This window comes from Gorilla gorilla, chromosome 16 (genome assembly GCF_029281585.2).
Source record: "Gorilla gorilla gorilla isolate KB3781 chromosome 16, NHGRI_mGorGor1-v2.1_pri, whole genome shotgun sequence".
Taxonomy (NCBI): Eukaryota; Metazoa; Chordata; class Mammalia; order Primates; family Hominidae; genus Gorilla; species Gorilla gorilla.
In genome coordinates, this window is record NC_073240.2 from 64,820,685 (window position 1) to 64,841,396 (window position 20,712).

Consider the following 20,712-nt stretch of genomic DNA (forward strand, 5'->3'; position numbering starts at 1 on the left):
AGAGCCAAGCAGAGGAAATACCCTGGGAACAAAATGCCTGGAATCCTGTGTTCTGAGGCCAGATCAGGGGCTAGGCAGATCCCAGAAGGAGCCCAGACATGGGAGGGGTGGACCTTGAGTCCCTGGAAGGTGGGCAGGGAGCAGGGAGACTCCTCAGAGGAAAGGACCTCTTCCTAGATCTCATTAGTTAAGAATTCACAGCCATATCTGCTGAGCTGAAGATATGATTTCACCTTTCTGTGTTTGCTAATGGGTCCCCTGAGTGACCCCTGTCACCCTCCCCACTCTGTGCCAGGGATGTAGTCAGAGTCATCAGGGGCCTTTGGTGGATCCATGCAGGAAGGATGGGTAGGACAGCAGCTCCTTCCACACCCCCGCCTGAGCCCTGACCTCTGTGTGGGCTGGTCCTCCCACTTGGGGCCCTGCTCTGCCTGGGGCCCTGCTCTGCCCTCCCTGACCTGCATGGTGACTCCATTTCAGCTGAGCCCAGGTCCTGACCCAGTTATGAACAGCTGCATCCAGGAAAACAAAGACACAGGAGGCTAAGTTCAACCATCTACAGTGGCCTCTGCCCCAAACAGGACTAGGCCCTGCTCTGCCCCCTCCAGATCTGTTCTCCAAGATAAAGGACTCCAGGCTCCCTCAGCCCTTCTCTTTCACGAGATTTTTTTGGCCTCTTAGCCTTGGTTTCCATCACTCCAACTACATAAAATATTTTCATCCTTCCACCCAGATCAAATCAAAATTTGTAGAGAATTTATCATGAGCCAAGGCACTGTGCTGTTTTCTAATTATCTCATTTAATCCTCAAGCTGAATGCATTTTTGAGACCAATATGAATTTTTTTTAATTATATAGATGGGGAAACAGATTCAATCAAAGAGCATGATGGATATTTACATTTAGTTTTGCTGCCAATTTCCAATCCCTGCTTCCTATCTGGGAGGAAATAACTATGGTGGCTGTGTAAGTGGATATAATGCACCATCCCTCACCACCAAAGTTGAAGGGAGGCCAGGCATGGAGGCACTTTGGGAGGCCAAGACAGGCAGACTGCTTGCACGTAGGATGTCAAGAGCAGTCTGGGCAACAGAGCGAAACCCCGTCTCTATAAAAGAAAATACAAAAATTATCCAGGCCTGGTGGCATGCTGAGGCAGCGGGATTGCTTAAACCTGGGAGGTCGAGGCTGCAGTGAGCTAAGATTGCTCCACTGCACTCCAGCCTGGGTGACACAGCGGCAACACCCTGTCTCTAAAAAAAAGAGCTGAAGGGAGGAAATCTTCCTTCCTCGTGTCCATAAGACTTAGGCATGGCCAATCAGATATTTCTGCCCAGCACTTTGAATCCCAAATAAGTAATGCCAAGATGTTCACAGTGGGGTCAGCAGCAGGCGAGGCCTCCTGGACAGATGATTTTTCCAGCCTCTGGAGCCCCTTTGGTTCCTGCTGCTCCAGCTTCATTGATGCTGTGTCCCTCTCACCCTCCAGCACACCTTTTGTGCTGAGTTGGCAAGAACCTGAATGATACTGGGAGACACAAGAAAGTGCTCAATGCTGAAGGGCCGGGAACCATACATCTTCTTTCACACCCAGAGTAATCCACCTCATCATAGAGCTTCCAACACAGGAGAAAGGTGGACAGAATTCCCAGACTCCCGGGGAAGGGAAGCCTGGCGTACAGCAGGCCTAGAGAGCAATCAGACCCAACAGCCCAGGGGCACAGCAGGCTCCAGGGGCAATGTCTCCAAGAAAAAAGTGAACCTCATACATCAGGCAATCTGTTTTCACCTACTGAGTGGCACTCTTTGAGAGGAAAGTTTGGGGATGAATTTATTGTAAGTACATAGAAAAATTAAATGAATAAATAAAGTGATTATTATTTCTAGAAAAAAACAAAAAGGTGTATAAGTAAGGAAATGTCATCATAATACACTATGGCTCAGCTTTGAGCAGTGAATAATATTTACATGTCATCATCATGTGAACAATAGATTTTTGCCTTGTCTCAATACAGAGAAGGATGGGGTTGGGGAAAAGTATAAGAATTAAGTTGCCAGGCACGGTGGCTCACGCCTTGTAATCCCAGCACTTTGGGAGGCCAAGGTGGGCAGATCACGAGGTCAGGAGTTCGAGATCAGCCTGGCCAATATGGTGAAACCCCATCTCTACTAAAAATACAAAAGTTAGCCGGGCATGGTGCGCCTGTAGTCCCAGCTACTCAGAAGGCTGAGGCAGAAGAATCGTTTGAACCCAGGAGGCGGAGACAGAGTCTGCAGTGAGCCGAGATCATGCCACTGCACTCCAGCTTGGGTGACAGAGTGAGAGTCTGTCTCAAAAAAAGATAATTAAGTCCTCGTCTTTCATAATAGGAAGTCAATAGCTACATGAAATTGAAAAGTCATGAAGCAGTTTTATAATAATGTTTCTTGGAAATAAAAGAAAGAGTTTTCAGTGTTGAAACTGGTGGTCTTGGGGCTCAAGTGTGGAACAAGATGGGCAGGGAATAATGGTTCTTAGTTACAAGACTTATAAAGTTTTTGCTCTTTAAAACAATATAAATATATTACTTGGATAAAAAATAAAAGAAAAAGATAAAAAATGGGTAGGATCAGATTGATTTTTTTAAAAGCACATAAAAATCACAACTCAAGATATCAGAGTTGAGCCGGGCGCAGTGGCTCACACCTGTAATCCCAGCCCTTTGGGAGGTAGAGGCAGGCAGATCACCTGAGGTCAGGAGTTCGAGACCAGCCTGGCCAACATGGAAAAACCCAGTCTCTACTAAAAATACAAAAAAAATTAGCCAGGCATGGTGGTGCATGCCTGTAATCCCAGCTACCCTGGAGGCTGAGGCAGGAGAATCACTTGAACCTGGGAGGCGGAGGTTGCAGTGAGCCAAAATTGTGCTACTGGACTTCATCCTGGGCAACAGAGCAAGACTCCGTCTCAAAAAAAAAAAAAAAAAAAAAAGATAGCAGAGTTAATAATCTTCATACTCACTAATAATAATTCAGCATTTACTGTACACGAATCACTGCATCATAATCCCCACTTTATAGATGAAATCTAGTGAGACTCAGGTAGTTAACATATAACAGAGACAGGATTTAAACCCAGGCAGTCTGACTTAGAGCCCCAATGATAGCATACGCTGAAGCTCCAAACCCTGCATTAAACATTAGGAAGAGCAGAAGACCAGGACTGGGTGGTGACCATCAGAATAGTGCATGAATTGCCATACTAGGCACAGCAGGGTCGGTAGGCTCCTCTCCCTTGTTTCCACCTAACAGTGGCTAGAGGATACAGCTTTGGATTTGGGGAAAAGCTGAATGAGAATAACTCCATGAAGAGGAGAACAACTTGACTAGGGAAACAAATAGGGCGGCTGTAAGAGCCACAGGGAAAAGCAAAACAGAGGTAACTCTGGTCCTCCATGAGGGACAGAGGGGGAAAAAACAAAGACAGCTTCATCTAGAAGGGAGATACACCACAGGGCACTTTACTCAGAGTAAAGCTCTACTTTTTTGGCAGTTTGTCCCCAACCTGTATGCTCCCCACCCAGTCCCCAACAAGAAAGCTAGTCTAACATGCCCAATCCATTCCCAACCCACTTACACAGTTTGTAAACTGGAAAATAAAGAAGTCTCAGGCCAGGTGCAATGGCTCATGCCTGTAATCCCAGCACTTTGGGAATCTAAGGTGGGAGCATTGCTTGAGCCTAAGAATGCAAGACCAGCCTAGGAAACATAGTGAGACCCTGTCATTAATAAAGATTTAAAAAACAAATTAGTTGGGCAAGGTGGCATATGCCTGTAGTCCCAGCTACTCAGGAAGTTGAGGCAGGAGGATTGCTTGAGCCTGGGAGGTCAAGACTGCAGTGAGGCATGATTGCGCTACTGCACTCCGGCCTGGGCAACAGAGCAAGACCCTGTCTCAAAATAATTAAATAATTAATTAATTTTTAAAAATCAAAAAATAAAGAAAAGAAGTCTACCAGAACATAATAAAAAGATGAAAAATACTGAGAAAAATTTTAAAGCATGGAGAATATATCTAGGAAGTCCAGTATTTGTTTAAAATGAATACTACGACAGAGGAGAGAATATTGAAAGAAATAGCAAAAAATATACCAAGAGAAAATTGTCTTTAGCTAAAAAAATAGAAAAATAAAAATAAAAATCTTCAGATTAAAGGACCAAGTGCCAAGTAGGGTTTAGAAGGGTTAAAAAATGTCTATACCAAGGCACATCATGTTGAAATTTCAGAATTCCAAGAATGTAGAAAAAAACAAGAATTAAGAGGGGAGAAGTCGCTTGATCCCAGGAGTTCAAGACCAGCCTTGGCAACATAGTGAGACCTCATCTCTAGTGAAAATAAATAAAAATAAAAATGAAAAACAGGGAAAGGCATCTTGCCTCAAGAATACATATCAGAACAACAGACTTTAGTCAAGCCAAACTGTCTTCTAAGTATGGCAGCAAAATGAAGCAATTTTTATAAAATGGCTCAGAAATTTTAACATACAAAACAGATATAAAAAAATTACTCTAGAAAGTGTAAAAAGAAGTTTAAAGAATCCAAGAAAGAAGGAATGTATATTCAGAAAAAAAGAAGAATCACAGAAAGAGGGTGATATGGGATATAAGAAATAGTTTGGGCCAAATAAGACTCAAGAAAATACAGTTAGAAAGAAAACAGGGGCTGACATTTGGAGGACTCTTAGACAAGCTGCCAAAGTTTAATAGCATGAAATTACATTTCCTTCTTTCTTTATATACCCAATAACATCTCTTCAGAATGTACTAGAATCACTGGGCCCCTTAAAATTGATTCAGAACTTCTGGGGCTGAGAAATGTGAATCTTCAACAGGCCCTGAAGGAGATGCACATCTACAAAAATTTCAGACCCAACGTGTATTTGGTTCTAGAGGGAATATTATACTGTATATATAAAATCATAAAATGAGTCATTCATTGGTTTTTAATTTTTTAGAATCAACCTATGAGCATAAAGGATTGACTAGTTTATAGGCACACATCAAAATGTCATGTTATTAATCTTGACAATGAAAAAAATGTATAGCAAATTTGGGAAGTGGAAAGGGAAAAAGCAATAGAAGGAAGGGAATTTGCTCCAGCTTATGTTATTTTAAATTATTAATGGTAGCCGGGTGTGGTGGTGTGCCTGTAGCTCCAGCTACTCGGGAGGCTGAGGTGGGAGGATCACTTCAGCCCAGGAGGTGGAGGTCACAGTGAGCCGAGATCACACCACTGCACTCCAGCCTGGGCGACAGAGTGAGACTCCTTCTCAAAAATAAATAAATAAATCTAAATTATAACGGAAGTTTCCTAAGGGAAATGGCTGATACCAGGGCTGGAGCAGGAAGAGTACAAAGTAAACTAGAACATCCTGTGCCACAAAGTAAGAAAGTGCTCAAAAATGACAGTAACATGCCAAGAGGACAAGGAAGCCAACTTGAGAGGGCTCTCACTGGCCAGATTAGGAATTATTTCAGTATTGAAATAAATAATGACAGGACCAGATTAGAACACATCAGATAATTTTAGAAGAATCTATGTGTTCCGGCCGGGCGTGGTGGCTCACGCCTGTAATGCCAGCACTTTGGGAGTCTGAGGTGGGTGAATTACCTGAAGTCAGGAGTTCAAGACCAACCTGGCCAACCTGGTGAAACCCCATCTCTACTAAAAATACAAAAAATTAGCCAGGCATGGTACTGGACACCTGTAATCCCAGCTACTCAGGAGGCTGAGGCAGGAGAATTGCTTGAACCTGGGAGGCGGAGGTTGCAGTGAGCCGAAATTGCACCATTGCACTCCAGCCTGGGCAACAAGAGTGACACTCCACCTCTCAAAAAAAAAAAAAAAAAAAAAAAGAATCTATGTGTTCCAATCTATTTAAAAATAAAAATGTTTGGCCAAATGCAGTGGCTCACATCTGTAATGCCAGCACTTTGGGAGGCCAAGGCAGGAGAATTTCTTGAGGCCAGCAGTTTGAGCCTTGCCTGGGCAACATAGCAAGACTCTGTCTCTAAAAAATAGAAAAACTTAGTTGGGAATGGTAGTGCATGCTTGTAGTCTCAGCTACGTGGGAGATTGAGTCAGGAGGATCACTTGAGCTCACAATTTCAAGCTTGCAATGAGCTATGATCACACCACTGCACGCCAACCTGGGTGACAAAGCAAGACGCTGTCTCTATAAAAAATAAAAATAAATACTAAAATAAAAAATGTTTAAATTTTTTAAAGGAGAGGGAAAGAAAGGAAAATGATATTTTCAAGAAACATGCCAACCAATAAGTATAGAAGAAGTAATGGAATTTTAAAAATCACCACTTAAGCAGCACATAGTAATAAGCGATTCAGGCAAGGAGCATCACTGGATAATAAAACCACTGAGGCCAGGCACGGTGGCTCGTGCCTGTAATCCCAGCACTTTGAGAGCCGAGGTGGGTGGATTACCTGAGGTCAGGAGTTCAAGACCAGCCTGGTCAACATGGTGAAACCCTGTCTCTACTAAAAATATAAAAATGTAGCCGGCCGTGGTGGCAGGTGCCTGTAATCCCAGCTACTTGGGAGGCTGAGGCAGGAGAATTGCTTGAACCCAAGAGGTGGAGGTTGCAGTGAGCCAAGATCATGCCACTGCACTCCAGCCTGGGTGACAGAGTAAGACTCTGTCTCAATAAACAACAAAACAACAACAACACTGAGTGAACGATTGTTGGGGAACAGGGTACTCATCTGGTCTCTAGGTATCACCTCACAAATTACTCATTTGTGAGTAATTTGGGAGGAATCTGACACATACATCCTTAAGGAAATGACCAAACTAACTTAGCATCAATTATAATAAGACAAACTGACACCATGTGTCTACCGGTGTGCAGGACCAAGATATCACATGATCTCCGTAGTTCTGCCAAAAATGTAGACTCTGAATCTAATCACAAGGACACAATCGGACAAGTCCAGATTGAGGGATATTCTAAAAAACAACTGACCTGTATCCTTCAAAAATATCAGTGTCATGAAAGAAAAATATGGCTGAAGAGACATAACAAATTCAGTGTCACTTGTGATGAGTGATTGGATCCTGGATTGAAACAAATTATTTCAATAATGTTGAAAGAGACATTATTGGACAATTATGGAAATCTGAATATGGACATTTTATTAGATAATCATGTCGGTGATAACATTTTCTAAGTGGGAGAAGTATATCGTGGTTATTATAGGGGAGAATGTCCTTAATTCTTTTTTTTTTTTTTTTTTTTTTTTTTTTGAGACAGAGTCTCACTCTGTCACCCAGGCTGGAATACAGTGGCATGATCTCGGCTCACTACAACCTCCACCTCCAAGGTTCAAGTGATTCTCGTGCCTCAGCCTTCCTAGTGACTGGGATTACAGGCACCTTCCACCATGCCTGGCTAATGTTTTTATTTTTAGTAGACATGGGGTTTCGCCATATTGGCCAGGCTGGTCTCAAACTCCTGGCCTCAAGCAATCCACCTGCCTTGGCCTCCCAAAGTGCTGGGCTTACAGGCATGAGCCACCACTCCTAGCCAAATATCCTTAATTCTTGGAGCATGCATATTTGAGGAAAAATGGCTCTATGTCTACATCTGTTCCTCAAACGATTCAGCAAAAAAGAAAATTTGTATATATGTACAGTGAGAGAAAGCCAAATATGGCAAATTGTTAACAGTTGATAAGTGAATCTAGGTAAATTTTTGCAACTTCCCTGTAAGTTTGAATTTTTGTTGTTGTGGTGGTGGTTGTTGTTGAGACAGAGTCCCGCTCTGTCACCCAGGCTGGAGTGCAATGGTGCAATCTTGGCTCACTGCAACCTCTGCCTGTCGGGTTCAAGCAGTTCTCTGCCTCAGCCTCCTGAGTAGCTGGGATTACAGGCGCCCGCCACCACGCCTGGCTAATTTTTGTGTTTTTAGTAGAGACGGAGTTTCACCATCTTGGCCAGGCTGTTCTTGAACTCCTGACCTCATGATCCACCCTCCTCAGCCTCCCAAACTGCTGAGATTACAGGCGTGAGCTACCATGCCCGGCCAGTTTGAAATTTTTTTAAATCAAAAGTTGGGGAACATAGGGGTAATCACTCTGTGGTCACCCCCATGTACATGTTAATAAAATTTATATGCTTTTTCTCTAAACAAAAGAAAAGGCCAGGTGTGGTGGCTCATGTCTGTAATCCCAGCACTTTGGGAGGCTGAGGGAGGAGGACTGCTTGAAGCCAGGAGTGTGAGATCAGCTCGGGCAACACAGTGAGATCTCATCGCTACTAAAAATTAAAAAAAAAAAAAGTGGGGGAAAATAAAACATAAAATTTACTACAGTAGGCTGTGCATGGTGGCTCACACCTGTACTCCCAGCACTTTGGGAGGTGAAGGCAGGCAGATCACCTGAGGTCAGGAGTTCAGGACCAGCCTGGCCAACATGGTGAAACCCTATCTCTACTAAAAATACAAAAATTAGCCAGGAGTGGTGGCATGTACCTATAATCCCAGCTACCCAGGAGGATGAGGCAAGAGAATCGCTGGAACCTGGGAGGCAGAGGCTGCAGTGAGCCAAGATCGCACCACTGCACTCCAGCCTGGGCCACAGAGCAAGACTGCATCTCAAAAAAAAAAAAAAAAAAAAAAAAAATTTTACTAAGTAGCAGAAACAGCAAAACTAAAAATTTTTGAAAGTGGTTGTCTCTAGGGATGTCTTAGTCTATTTGGACTGCTATAACAAAATACCATAAACTGAGTAGTTTATAAACAACAGAAATGTATTTCTTACAGTTCTGGAGGCTGGGAAGTCCAAGTTCAAGGCACTGGCAAATTGGTCTGGTGAGGGCCAACTCTCTGGCTCATAGATCGAGCCTTCTCATTGTGTCTTCACATGATGGTAGGGGCAAGGCAGCTGTCCCAGGCCTCTTTTATAAGGGCACTAATCTTTTAAAAGGGCTCTGGGACAGGCACAGTGGCTCATGTCTGTAATCCCAGCGCTTTGGGAGGCTGAGGTGGGAGTGAGAGGTGACAGCATGCTAGCAGCCCTCACAGCCCTCGCTCGCTCTCGGCACCTCCTCTGCCCGGGTTCCCACTTTGGCGGCACTTGAGGAGCCCTTCAGACCACCGCTGCACTGTGGGAGCCCCTTCCTGGGCTGGCTGAGGCCGGAGCCGGCTCCCTCAGCTTGCGAGGAGGTGTGGAGGGAGAGGCGCGGGTGGGAACCGGGGCTGCGGGTGGGAACCGGGGCTGCGGGCGGTACTTGTGGGCCGTACTTGCGGGCCAGCGCGAGTTCCGGGTGGGTGTGGGCTTGGCGGGCTCCGCACTCGGAGCCGCTGGCCGGCCCTGCTGGCCCCAGGCAATGAGGGACTTAGCACCTGGGCCAGCCGCTGTGGAGGGTGTGCTGGGTCCCCCAGCAGTGCTGGCCCACCGCGCTGAGCTTGATTTCTCGCCGGGCCTTAGCTGCTTCCCCGCGGGGCAGGGCTCGGGACCTGCAGCCCGCCATGCCTGAGCCTCCCCTCTTCCCTCGGTGGGCTCCTGTGCAGCCGGAGCCTCCCTGACAAGCGCCACCCCCTGCTCCACAGGGCCCAGTCCCATCAACCACCCAAGGGCTGAGGAGTGCGGGCGCAGGGCACGTGACTGGCAGGCAGCTCCACCTGCGGCCCGGTGGGGGATCCACTGGATGAAGCCAGCTGGGCTCCTGAGTCTGGTGGGGACTTAGAGAACTTTTATGTCTAGCTAAGGGATTGTAAATACACCAATCGGCACTCTGTATCTAGCTCAAGGTTTGTAAACACACCAATCAGCACCCTGTGTCTAGCTCAGGGTTTGTGAATGCACCAATCAACACTCTGTATCTAGCTACTCTGGTGGGGACTTGGAGAACCTTTGTGTCTACACTCTGTATCTAGCTAATCTAGTCGGGAGGTGGAGAACCTTTGTGTCTAGCTCAGGGATTGTAAAGGCACCAATCAGCACTCTGTCAAAACAGACCACCCGGCTCTCTGTAAAATGGACCAATCAGCAGGATGTGGGTGGGGCCAGATAAGAGAATAAAAGCAGGCTGCCCCAGCCAGCAGTGGCAAGCCACTGGGGTCCCGTTCCACAGTGTGGAAGCTTTGTTCTTTCGCTCTTTGCAATAAATCTTGCTGCTGCTCCCTCTTTGGGTCCACACTGCCTTTATGAGCTGTAACACTTACTGCGAAGGTCTGCAGCTTCACTCCTGAGCCAGTGAGACCACGAACCCACCAGAAGGAAGAAACTCCGAACACATCTGAACATCCAAACATCAGAAAGAACAAACTCCGGACACGCCGCTTTTAAGAACTGTAACACTCACTGCGAGGGTCCACGGCTTAATTCTTGAAGTCAGTGAGACCAAGAACCCACCAGTTCCGGACACTGGAGGATTGCTTGAGGCAGAAGTTTGAGACCAGCCTGGGCAACATAGCGAGACCCTCTCTACCAAAAAATTAAAATTAGATGAGCATAGTGGTGTGCACCCATAGTCCTAGCTGCTTGAGAGACTGAGACTGGAGGATTGCTTGAGCCCCAGAGTGTGTGGTTTCAGTGAGCTATGATTGCGCTACTGCACTCTGGCCTAGGAGGCAGAGTGAGACCCTGTCTCAAAAAGAAAAAAGAAAGCAGGGGGTGGAAAGTGGGGGTATGCTCTGCTCTCATGACCTAATCAACACCTACCTCCTAATACTCATTAATAAGTTCTCACCTCCTAATACCATCACTTTGGGCGTTAGGATTTCAACATATGAATTTGGAGGGTACATAAACATTCAGATCACAGTAGTAAGTATCACTGGGTTGGGCCAAAAGGGGTACTTCTAGTTTTCATCTTATATTTTTTGAACTTTTTTGGTTTTGCTATATTTCTGTATTACTTCTATGATTAAAGAAAACTAGGTTAATTAATAAAACAAAATATCTACAACAGAAGCTGTTCTGAGGATGGTAAGCTTATATCCATGGGGGTCTCTTCATTCCAGAAAAAAAATGAACAAGCATTGCATTTAATGCCCATTAAAGCTCATTAAGTTTTTAGACCTATTAGTGAGTGCTGAGGTCCTTAGAGCTCATGCAGATTTCCTCGGCTTCATTTCTGTTCAACAACAGCACTTAGTAAAGGATAATGTATTCTTCTGCGAAATCTTGCTAAGAGGAAAATAATTGCCAAGAGCATCCAACATTGCTAATGTGAAGACACATTAAACTGTAAATATCCTTCAGAAAATGATGAAAATGGCAAAATGAGTAAAATCATATCTTGATTATTGTGTCCAGCAACGTCTCATTTATTTCACCAGGAAGTTCTATGTCTGTCAATCTACCTGGACCCTATTTTCAATCCACAAAATAGATAAGGAACCTAGAAAATTTTGCATTGTGTTCTGTTAATTCACTTTAATCAATAGGGAAAATGACTTGCCCAAATCACGCTGCTGATTTTTGGCAAATGCTCGACTGGAAATCAGGCCTCTTCCGGTATATCCTAAGCCCATACGTCCTGACCCCATGGCCTCTGATTCTTCCATGCTATGTGAGTATGGACACGTCACTCAACATTTCCTGGCCTCAGTGTTCTTACCTGTAAAATGAAGTTGGAGAATTAGATTAACACAAAATTAGCCCTCACTGTCCCTGATGGTAGCCACGTTTTTCAGTGGGAGAAATGTAGGTCTCACAAGGCTCTGCAACTTGGTAAGTTTCACCTTGCAAGGCAATCTTGCACACATATTCACTTTACATTCTGTCTCATCTGAATAGACTCAGCTTAATGTAGCCAAAAAAAACAAAAACCAAAACAAAAAACACCCACAGTTGTGACAGCCTGAGGCATCCAGCTACAAGAAAACTCAGTTGACAGGACCCAGTTTAGCTAAATTTGCTTAATCAGAACAACAAAAAAAAGCCTAGGAATCATAACACTCCTTAAAAAACAAAAAGCAGATCAGTAGCGGTGGCTCATGCCTATAATTCCAGCACTTTGGGAGGCCCAGGCAGGCGAATCACGAGGTCAGGAGTTTGAGACCAGGCTAGCCAACATGGTGAAACCCCATCTCTACTAAAAACACAAAAAATTAGCTGGGCGTGGTGGCGGGCACCTGTAATCCCAGCTACTCGAGAGTCTGAGACAGGAGAATTGTTTGAACCCAGGAGGTGGAGGTTGCAGGAAAAAAAAAAAAAAAGCAAACACACACACACACACTCACACACACAGAGATTTATTAAGCTAATAAGTTTTGGTAAAAGGTCATGATCATTTTTAATTCTGCATGAATCAGTGGATTAGCAACTGTAGACCAAACTCAGTATTAATCTCGTTTGTTGTTAATGATGCTAAATGATCCTCGGAACCCCTAGAAAGCCAACATTCACTGTGGCTTCTATAGTTAGACATTCAAAACCAGAAGGAACTTTAGAGATCACCTAACACATTAACTTTATAGAAGACAGAAGGAGGCCCACCAGAGCAAGAGTGACTTACCCAAGTTCACACTTGCCTGGGGCAGAGCCAAGATTAAAGGTCAGGCCTCTTGACCCCCAGCTCAGTGGATATTCCTCATGTGAAATGCTAAAGGCTGAAGCCCTGGGTAAAGCCAGATCCACTCATTATGACCAAGGTGAGCCTGAAATAATTCAACAAGAAATGTTGGAAGGCCAATATGCAAAAAACACACCAGTAGCTGTAGGAGACACCTGAGGAGACATGAAATAGAAAACACATTAGAGATAGCCAAGAATGTGAGCAGTGGGCTACAGCTCCAGCCCCCAAGAGTTTGGATAAAATCAAGGGAAACTTTCCCAAGAGAGAAAATACATTGTATTTCCCACCTTAAAAATATATTTTTAAAAATGGTTTTATAAAAGACACATATACCACAAGAGGTGTTTTGGTTTTGTTTTAAAGACAAGGTCTTGCTGTGTCACCAAGGTGGGAGTACAGTGGTGCAATCACAGCACACTGCAGCCTCGACCTCCTGAGTTCAAGTGACCCTCCGCCCTAGCTTCCCTAGTAGCTAGGATGGCAGGCACATGCCACTATGCCCAACTAAGTTTGTTTTTAATTTATTTTCGTAGAGACAGGGTCTTGCTATGTTGCCCAGGCTGGTCTCAAACTCCTAGCCTTAATCAATCCTCCCACCTTGCCCTCCCAAAGTGCTGGGATTACAGACGTGAGCCACTGTGCCCTGCGTACATGAGTCTTTTTTGGTGTTTTAAATAATATTTATTAGGGGTTATCAACTTATCAAAAGGAAATATTCATTGCAGATAAACTTTTTAAAAGACAGAAATAAAATACTCTTAAAATGTTGATATTTCTTCTATTTTTATACATAAATACACTCTTGTTTTTAATTGGGATCACTTGGCATATATTATTTTGTATCTTGCCTTTCTGTCTTAATTTTGTCTTGAGAATTTCCCATGTAATTAAAGAGTCTTTGAAAACATCAAGATTCCATTAAATAAGTGTAGTATCAATTATTTAATGCCTTACATGTTGTTAGTCATTAAGTTGCACATTTTTCATGATAAAAAATAATGCTGTGATCATCATATGATTCATAACGTAGGGTTTGAAAATAATGGTCATGGATAAGATAAACTATTCAATAAGGGATGTCAAGACAATAACTAGTCATCTGGATACAAAACTGAGTTGGTTCAGTATTTATACCAGTATAAATTCTCAGTAGTCTGTACTGAGTATTTAGTAAATTATACTGAGTACTTATGCCAGTGTAAATTCCAAATGACTCAAAGATTGAAATGTTTAAAAATAAAATCATAAAAGTATTAAAGGGAAGGATAGGAAAAATATTCCCCTAGGAGAGGGAAAGACCTTTCTAATTACGACCAAAAAAATCCAGGATACATAAAATTAAGGAATGACAAATTAAATCCCATAAAAGTATACTTATGGCAATTAAAAAAGAGAAAAAGTAAAAAAGGACAAACTGGATAGGATGGTGGCTCATACCAGTAATCCCAACACTTTGGGAGGCCGAGGCAGGAGGATTGCTTGAGGCCAGAAGTTCAAGAGTCTGGACAACACAGCAAAACCCTGCCTCTACAAAAAATTTAAAAATTAGCCAGGCATGGCGGCCCATGCCTGTAGTCCCAGCTACTTGGGAGGCTGAGGTGGGGGAATTGCTTGAGTCTGGTGATTGTGCCACTGCACTCTAGCACAACATATGCTAAAATGTAAGCAAAAAAGGAGCATATGTGTTTGTACTGGCGTTTACAGGCATAAAAAACTCTGAAGCTACAAGAGTGATTAATCATGAAACCTACTGGAAAAGGATGTGAACTAAATCGGGAAGGAGTCTTTTCACTGTATACCTTTGAATGCTTTTTGATGTTGAACCACCTGTGGTTCATTCAAAAACTAAATAAAAGCCAGGCATGGTGGCACGCAGCTGTCATCCCAGCTACTTGGGAGGCTGAAGCAGGAGAATCGCTTGAACCCAGGAGGCAGATGTTGCAGTTAGTGGAGATTGCACCACTGCACTCCAGCCTGGGCGACAGAGCAAGACTCCGTCTCAAAAAAAAAAAGAAAGAAATGAATAAAAATATAAAAATCTCAGCTACTTGGGAGGCTGAAATGGGAGAATCACTTGAGCCCAGGAGTTCAAGACCAGCCTGGGCAACATAGCAAGACCTGATCTCTACAAAAAACAAACACACAAAAATTAGCTGGGTGTGGTGGCTTGCACCTGTAGTCCCAGCTATTCAGGAGGCTGAGACAGGAGGATTGCTTGAGCCCAAGAGTTAGAGGCTGCAGTGAGCTATTATCTTGCCACTGCACCCCAGCCTGGGCAACAGAGCGAGATCCTGGTATCTTAAACAAACAAAAAACCTGAATAGGGTCAAACATGTTTACACAACAAGAAAATAGGAAATATATTTGCAGTATATGTGACAGAAAATGCTAATATTTGTATTGTATAATTAGCTTTTTAAAACATGAACATTGCAGTAGAGGCCAGGCACAGTGGCTCACACCTGTTGTCCCAGCGCTTCGGGAGGCTAAGGCTGGAGGATTGCTTGAGCCTAGGAGTTTGAGGCTGCAGTGAGTATGAAAGCACCAGCGCACTCCAGCCTGGATGACAGAGAAAGACTCTTATCTCAAAAAAAAAAAAATTCTACATGTTTAACCTTACAAATAGATGCTAATGAAAAACGTTTTCAAAATCCTCCACCTTGGGCAAATATTTTTTAAAATAATAATACCCAATATTACTGTAGAACAGGAACACCTACCCCACTCTTGGTTGGGTATCAATTGGTACAATTTCTCCAGAGGCCAATTCAACAATATGTATCAAAGCCTCAAAATCATTCATAATCTTTGGCAAAGAGTTCCATATCTAAGAAAGTCTTCAGTGATGGGCCATGCGCCGAGGCTCACACCTGTAATCCCAGCACTTTGAGAGGCCGAGGCAGGCAGATCACTAGGTCAGGAGATGGAGGCCATCCTGGCTAACACAGTGAAACCCCATCTCTGCTAAAAATACAAAAAATTAGCCGGACGTGGTGGCGTGAACCTGTGATCCCAGCTACTCAGGAGGCTGAGGCAGGAGAATCGGTTGAACCTGGGAGGTGAAGGTTGCAGTGAGCTGAGATCACATCACTGCACTCCAGCCTGGGTGACAGAGCAAGACTCCCTCTCAAAAAAAAAAAAAGTCTTCAGTGATAATCACTCCAGTCAGAACAAAGGCACAGGCTGCAATAAGTCCATGGTGGTCTGGTACCACTTAGTGCAGCCCGGTTAGAGGGGGAGTGAGTGTGCCCTCAGGGCCTTTGGGAAAACCCAGGGCAGCTGATGCAAAGTGGGTATGCTCTGTCACTAAGAAATAATGCTTTGCTGCCATCTGGTGTTCTCCCAGATAATCGCACCCACCCCAGAGGAAAAACTCTCCAAGTTAGCACCAAGCAGCCCTTTCCTCTATTCTCCCCTACCCCGGAAGATGGGGGTCTCGCTCTGCCACCCAGGAGGGAGTGCAGTGGCGCAATCAGGGTTCACTGCAGCCTCAATATCCTGGCCTCAAGCGATCCTCCCATCTCAGCCCCCCAAGTAGCTGGAACTACAGGTGTGCACCACCACGCCCTGCTAATTTTTTGATTTTTTGTACAGACGGGGTCCCGCTATGTCGCCTAGGCTGGTCTCAAACTCTTGAGCTCTAGCCATCCACCCACCTTGGCCTCCCAAATGTTGGGATTACAGGCGTGAGTCACTGCACCTGGCCTTCTCTATTTTTAACAAACCCTAATAAAGCATTTACTAGGCTCCAGGCGTTGTGCTCAGCACTTTACAAGCATTCCCTTTTTTAGTCCTCATAAGGGCCCCATGAAATAGGTAATTTTATCATCCCCATTTTACAAATGAGGGAACTAAAATACAGAGAAGCTAGGTAACTTGCCCAAAGTCACACAGCTACTAAGTGACTGAGTATTGGATTAGAACAAGATGGCAGTTTGGCACCAGTGTCTGTGCTCTTGACCACATCCTTTGTGAAGAGGATCCAGGGTCTGTGTGGTGCTAACAGCACTTGGAGAGAACCTGACAGCCCATACAGCAACATCCTCTCCACATCCAGTACATCTGCCCCAAATAAGTCCATATCAGAACTGGGTTCGCTCATGAGCTATAGGCAGTCTAACCTGAGTCATGGACAACCACCAGTTCAGACTAAATCCAATGAAGTTTTTTGGAAAAATCTTTACTCGTATTTCATATATACAAAAAGATATCAGAAATAATGTGGCTGAGCGCAGCGACTCATGCCTTTAAACCCAGCACTCTGGGAGACCAAAGTGGGAGGATCGCTTGAGCCCAGGAGTTTGAGACCCCCTAGGCAATATAGTGAGACCTCATCTCTACAAGAAATTTAAAAATTAGCTAGCTTTGGTGGCGTGCATCTGTAGTCCCAGCTACCCGGGAGGCTGGGGCGGGTGGATAGCTTGAGCCTGGGAGATAGAGCCATGATCGTGTCACTGCACTCCAGCCCCGGTGACAGAGTGAGACCATGTCCCAGAAAAAAAAAAAAAAAGAGTATTAACAGTAGTGGTGCATCAGTAATGAGTTTGAACCCCGAGAGTTCACTGGCTTGTTTTCTACCATGGTATTAACACATGCAGAAAACCACCTGGGATATGAGTGCAATGAGACTTTTATAGCAATCCTACCCCTTCCTAGTAAACTGGCCCCCACTAACTACGGTTAATTGTGTCCTGCTGGACACATCTGCAGTTTTGGTAGCAGTTGCTTCATGGTGGAGCTGGGAAAGCTGCTTTTTTTTTTCCTTTTTTTCTTCCTTTCTTTTATTTTTTTCTTTATTTTTTGAGACAGCATCTCACTCTGTTGCCAAGGCTGGAGTGCAGTGGCGCAATCTTGGCTCACTGCAACCTCCGACCCCCAGGTTTAAGCAATTCTCTGCCTCAGCCTCCCGAGTAGCTGGGATTACAGGCACGTGACACCACGTCCAGCTAATTTTTGTATTTTTAGTAGAGATGGGGTTTCACCGTCTTGGCCAGGCTGGTCTTGAACTCCTGACCTCGTGATCCACCCGCCTCGGCTCCCAGAGTGCTTGGATTACAGGCGTGAGCCGCTGCACCCAACCTAAGCCACCATGCCCGGCCATAAGCTTCTTATTTGTAACGGTCTAAGAAAGCAGTGGATAAATAATTAGTTGAACGTGGTAGCTCTCATCTGTAGTCCCAGCTTCTTGGGAGGCTGAGGTGGGACAATTGCTTGAGCCCAGTAGTTTGAGGCTGCAGTGAGCCCTGATGGTGCCTTTTCACTCCAGCAGGGGCAACAGAGAGCGACCCTGTCTCAAAAACAAAAACAAGAAGGTAGTGGCTCCTACTGGGGCTCAGAAAGCAATAACCCAAAATATGGCTCCTTGGTGTGCTGTGAATTAAAGGAGAATAGAAAGCCTCAGAAGCAGCCTCAAAAGCAAAGACTCTCTCTGACCATATCCTGCCCTGCTGTCTCCTGCCCCTTCCTCCTCCAAAGGGAGTCATAGAAAACAGAATCTCTCTTCCCCAAGGGAGGTAATAGAAACCAGAACCTCTTTTCAAATCAAGCCATACCAGTCTGGGAAACATGGCAAAGTCCCATCTCTACAAAAAAATACAAAAAAAAAATTTAGCTGGGCATGGTGGTATGCACCTGTGGTCCCAGCTACTTGGGAAGTTGGGGTGGGAGGATCACTTGAGCCTGAGAGGTTGAGGCTGCAGTGAGCCATGATTGTGCCACTGCACTCCAGCCTGGGCAACAGAGCAAGACCATCTCAAAAACAAAAACAGTAACAACAACAACAAAAAGCAAACCACAAAACCTAGAAATATTACTCTAACTTTCCCCTGCCTTTCTGTGCATGAGCTGTCCATAAAGAAATTCTCTGACCTGCCTTATCTAACAGTAGGTCATAAGACTGCCCCATACCCAGGAGGAAGGAATGCTACACAGAAAGGCCAAGAAGAATCTGAAGAGATAGTCCTTGCTGGGTTTCCCCACTTAGTCCATTACCATTAGATCGCACTCTTTTTGTCCAATCACATTTCTACACAATTGTCCACTCTTCATCAAACCTGAGCAGAAAAATAAGACAGTTTTCCCTGGGTCTTTGGATTCTTCCTATCTGAAGCCTGCTGTGTCACATAAAACTTGGATTGACCACATTTGTTATGCTTTTCTCTTGTTACCCTGTCTTTTGTCACGGGGGTGTTGGCCATGACCTTTATGATGGGTGAGGAAAGGTATCACACCTTCTGCCCCTATACTCCCAAAGTTGTGAACCCTCAGGGCTCTGGGGGGTTATTAAAGGAGGGGGAAGCCCAATGCTCAGCTAGCATTACTTGTAAAGCAGTTATTAACCCGGGGTCCACTGGCTCCTTAGCAAGTCTGTGAATGTCCTGGAGTCACATGCAGTTTCATGTGAGTGCCTTTTTCCCCCTAGGGAGAGGGCCCATTCCACATCTTTTATCTGATTTTCCAATTGGTCTGACTTTTCAGAAAGGATAATCATTCTTGTAAATCAGGAGTTTGCTAATGGCACACAGGCCAAATCCAGCCCAATGCTGGAATTTTGTACAACCCACAAGCTAAGATGGTTTTTATATTTTTAAACGGTTGAAAAAATTAAAAAGGAAAATAGTAATTCATGACACATGAAAATTATATGAAATTCAAATTTGTGTCCATAAAGTTTTCTTGGAGTGCAATCATGCTTATTTGTTTACAGATTATCAGCTGCTTTTGTGCTACACGGGCAGAGTTGAATAGTTACAACAGAGCATATGGCTTGAAAAGCCTAAAATATTGCCTATGTGGCCCTTTTCCAAAAACGTTTCCTAACCTTGCCAAACATGGACTAGATAACACTGCTTCTGACTATATATGTACCTCTATTTTTCACTTCTATGTAGATACCATTATGATTAATAAAGTTTAAATTCATTTTCTAATATAATTAATGCAGTAGATGTTAGTTTTTTGACCCCTCTCACTCTACTATAGAATTCCCACCATGTGAGTCTTGCTGGGGGGACAGAGTCCACCTCCCCACACCAAAGGTCAGATTTTCTTTTCTCCCGCCTTCTTGGCAGCCAGGACATGGACATGTGACCTGAGATCAGCCGACTAGAGATCTCAGCTAGGACTAGGAAGCTGGAGTGAGTCACACAAAAATGACAAATCACTCTGGCAGTAGCGGAAACAACAGAAGTCACATCTAGCTTCCAGGAGCAGCAGGGCCAGCAGTTCAGGTGACTCCTGTAGCAATGATCCACTTGGAGTTGCATGTCAGTAGTGTCCTCATCAGACAGTCCCTAAGGCATGGTTTTGTCTTTGGACCTGCTGCCCGGCTTCTGTTTCTACTCGGCCAGGACGAGCTCAGGCACTAGATAAAACTGAGCCCGAATCACTCACTGCCTGGAGCAGAGAGAAGCCGAAGGTCCAGGCTAATAAGTATGAACTCCAGGAGGACAGACAATGGCTGATGTATCTTTGTGTCCTTGGCACCCAAGATAGTGCCTGGGTCCAGACTTTGGGAGCTAGGCAGTTCTGGATCAGGAGTTCACTCACATGGTTTGCAAATTGGTGCTGGTTGTTGTTGGGAGGCCTCAGTTGCACTCTGTGTGGAATTCTCCACAGGGTGGCTTGAGTTCTCGTGACATAGCAGCTGGATTCCTACAGAATAAGCAATCCAAGAGCCTAAGGTGAAAACAGCAATACTTTTTATGATCTAGCCTCAGAAGTCACCCATTGTCACTCTGCCATTCTTTATTAGCCACACCCATCAGCTCCAATTCAATATGGAAGTTAACTATACAAGGGCATGAATACCAGGAAGTGAGGATCATGGGGGCCATGTTGGAGGCTAACTATACTTCACATGACCATTAACCCCTAAAACAAACCAAATGAAGGACAGATAAAGTGCGGACCATACATTTAGGTTGGTTTAATCAAAACTTCTTTGGTGGACTTCTTGATCTTCAAAATTGTGTATGCCATCTAGCCTTCTCCACATTTGTTCCTTATCTATGAAAGGGTCCAGGACTCTCCTTGGAAGGAAGGTAGGCCCAATCTTAAGGGTTCCTTTTGGTTCTCAGATCTCTGATTCTACAAAATAATCAGCAAAAATAAAGCTTTGAAGATATATTTT

At 44.4% G+C, this 20,712-nt stretch overlaps 1 long non-coding RNA gene across 1 annotated transcript; it reads right to left on the reverse strand.

Annotated features, from left to right (window-relative positions):
* Positions 1-11,304: 11,304 nt before the first annotated feature.
* LOC134757251 (uncharacterized) lies at positions 11,305-13,429 on the reverse strand. The gene is made up of 2 exons (XR_010131007.1): positions 12,522-13,429; positions 11,305-11,621 (listed from the first exon to the last, which is right to left on the reverse strand). It is a non-coding gene; the product is annotated as an uncharacterized lncRNA (long non-coding RNA).
* Positions 13,430-20,712: the final 7,283 nt, after the last annotated feature.